This window comes from Phocoena phocoena, chromosome 5, assembly GCF_963924675.1.
Source record: "Phocoena phocoena chromosome 5, mPhoPho1.1, whole genome shotgun sequence".
Lineage (NCBI taxonomy): Eukaryota > Metazoa > Chordata > Mammalia > Artiodactyla > Phocoenidae > Phocoena > Phocoena phocoena.
In genome coordinates this window covers 7,159,926-7,163,198 of record NC_089223.1, presented here as the reverse complement: position 1 = coordinate 7,163,198, position 3,273 = coordinate 7,159,926, and the positions used below count along the sequence as shown (strand labels likewise).

At 45.9% G+C, this 3,273-nt stretch overlaps 1 pseudogene; it reads right to left on the bottom strand.

The window, feature by feature from the left end:
- Positions 1-577: 577 nt before the first annotated feature.
- On the bottom strand, positions 578-3,273 carry LOC136123770 (uncharacterized; annotated as a pseudogene).

Here is a 3,273-nt window from a genome sequence, read left to right as displayed (position 1 = left end):
AGAAACAGAACCAATAGGATATGTAAAGCTATATAAGATATATAGATGTAGGTATAGGAATAGGCACGTGATTTTGGAGGCTGAGAAGTTCCATGAAAGTTAACAATACTTAAATACTGATATAAAGTCAATACACTTTCTTCTGTTACATGATAAGGGAATAAGAGAGGAAATAAGACAAAGATACCTGAGACAGATATACACACATACATATTCACACACAAATGTATTCATAGCAAAATAAGGAGGAAACGCTCAGGACAGTTTCAGTCCTTATTTCTGTAACTGGTCATGTGGTCATAGCTGATATTTGTAACTATCTTCATCTACTACCCATTCTAAGTCTTTTGCCTCCAGCAAGCACCTCAGCTGGTCATGGTTCTTACCTGGTGAAGTTACACGAATCTTCATTCCTGAAGGGTCTGGGCCATTTGTAATCCTGCCTGGATTGGGTGGTTGTAGTTTTCCATTTACCTTAATCACAAGGCACGATAATACTGAGACACCCTAACAGATCTCCTGCATTCCAGACATATGTTTCCTTACCTCCACTGTGGAATAATAATTCAATCTCCCCTCAGTAATCATGATCCGTCACCCCAGCCAACACTGTGACTCTGTTCTTTACCTGTTGTTTCAGAGGCATGAGGAACTCCAAGTGGCCGGGTGCCAGTATTAACCTCCGGTTCAATGGAATCATTGTTGAGTCTCCAGGTGGAAGCATTGCCCCCTCTGGAACTAAAATCTCTAGGTCAGCAAAGCATAAAGTCACAGAAACAGAAAGCAAAAATTTGGCTAGTGGGTCACTAGGGTTAACAGTGAGTGGTGCCACTACGATTTCTACCCCTTGATCACTGGACTCATGAATCCTGCCTATCATATAAATATGATATTGCACGATATATTGGACGCTGACTTAGAGCATACGCAGCTTTCTGTAGAACCTTACCCCAGCCCCGAAAAGGATTACCGCCTAGCTGGCTTTGTAACTGAGTCTTCAAAAGGTCATTCCACCATTCTATCAAGCCAGCTACTTCAGGACGGTGAGGAACATAGTAAGACAAGTGGATTCCATGAGCATGGGACCACTGTAGCACTTCTTTTGCTTTGATTTGAGTTCCTTGATCAGAAGCAATGCTGTGTGGAAAATCATGGCAGTGGACAAGGTATTCCTTAAACCCATGGATGGTGGTTTTGGCATAAGCATTGCAGGCAGAGAAGGCAAATCAATATCTAGAGTAAGTGTCTATTCCAGTGAGAACAAAATACTGCCCCTTCCATGATGGAAGCAGTCCATTTGATCAGCCTGCACCAGGTAGCTGGCTGTTCACCCTGGGGAATGATGTCATATGTGGGCTCAGAGTTAGAATCGGCTGCTGGCAGATTGGGCACTCAACAGTCATCACGGCCAGGCTGGTCTTGGTGAGAGGGCGTCCGTGTTGTGAGCCCATGCATAACGTCCATCCCTGCCACCATGGCCACTTTGCTCATGAACACATTGGGCAATGACAGGGGTCTGGGGAAGGAGGCTGACTGGTGTCCACAGAACATGACATCCTATCCTACTGATTGCTATAATCTTCTTCTGCTGACGTCACCCTTTGGTGTGCATTTACATAGGACACAAATATCTTCATGGTTTTGCCCACTCAGAGAGATCTATCAACATACTTCCTCCTCAAATCTCTGCATCACCAATTTCCCAGTCATGTTCCTTCCAAGCCCCTGGTCATCCAGTCAGACCACGGCCACAGCCCATGAATCAGGATATAATTGCACACCTACCCTTTTCTCCTTCTAAGCAGAGTGAACAAACAGGTGCACTGCCCAAAGTCCTGCCCACTGGGAGGGTTTGTTTTCACCACTCTTTTTAAGGGATATCCCGGGAAGAAGCTGTAGTGCAGCTGCCCACTTCGAGGTGGTGCTTGCATATTCTGTAGAACCATCTGTTAACCAGGCCTGAGTCTCCTTTTCCTCTGTCAGCTGGTCATAGGGATTGCCCCATGAGGTCATAGGTACAGGCTGGGAGAGAGAAGGCGGGGTAGCGGGAGTAGGGGCCACGGACATTTGGGCCACTTCTTCATGTAACTTACTTGTGCTTTCAGGGCTCAGGCCCAGTCCTGTACACACCACTTCCACTTGATGATGGAGAGTTGCTGTGCATACCTAACTCTAGAGCTTCATGGGTCAGTTAACACCCAGTTGATAATGGGATGCTCAGGTCACATGGTAAGTTGTTCAATGTCTACAAAGGCCCAGTAGCAGGCCAAGGGCTCTCTCTCAAAAGGAAGGTAGTGGGCTTCCCTGGTGGCGCAGTGGTTGAGAGTCCGCATGCCGATGCAGGGGACGCGGGTTCATGCCCCGGTCCGGGAAGATCCCACATGCTGCGGAGTGGCTGGGCCCGTGAGCCATGGCCACTGAGCCTGCGCGTCCAGAGCCTGTGCTCCGCAATGGGAGAGGCCACAACATTGGGAGGTCCGCGTACCGCAAAAAAAGAAAAAAAAAAAAAAAAGGAAGGTAGTTATCTTCAGATGATGGCATCTGAAGATGACCTTGCTCCATAATCCTAAAGACCTGTGCTGCAATTCACCTGTAGGGACCTGCCAAAGGCTCCGAACAGCATCCTCTCTGCCACCGCCACTTCAAACACCATTGGATCTGGTGAATCATATGGCGCATTTGACGGACCAGCTTACACAGCACAAATGTTCAGCGTACAGAGAGTAAGCAGCGAAAAAGAAACAAATCCCAGGAGTGACGCCAAGTCCAACAGGTGGTAATCTACAATGGGCAATATTTAAAGAACAGGCAGGCATCTAGAAGTTCTGCCAGAATTCAGGAAAAGGACTAGCAAGGTAATCAGACTTTTGGTTTTAGCAGAAACATATCTCATGAGAAAACAAAAATTAGCTTGGACTGAGAAAGTAGAAATCTACCCACCATTTGTCAGACTGGAAAAGCAGACAGAAATAAAGCCAGCTGCAAGCGTTAACAGAAAATAACATCTCTCTCAAGGAAAGATGTCTAGAAAGTGTCATGAATCTAGAAAGTGTCATGACAACCCCCTACTTTGAATGACTCCTGCTTTATTAATCACTGAGAAATTTTATTCTCTAAAATCAAAGATGAGCAGAGACTTTGCTTTTTAAAATTATATCAGTAAAAATAAAACACCCAACTCTTGTCTGGAGGGTCTGAGGCACTTTGACACAAAGACTCCATCTCAATTTACAACCCAGGGGCAGAGATTCAGATCCAACAGTCCACATCCAT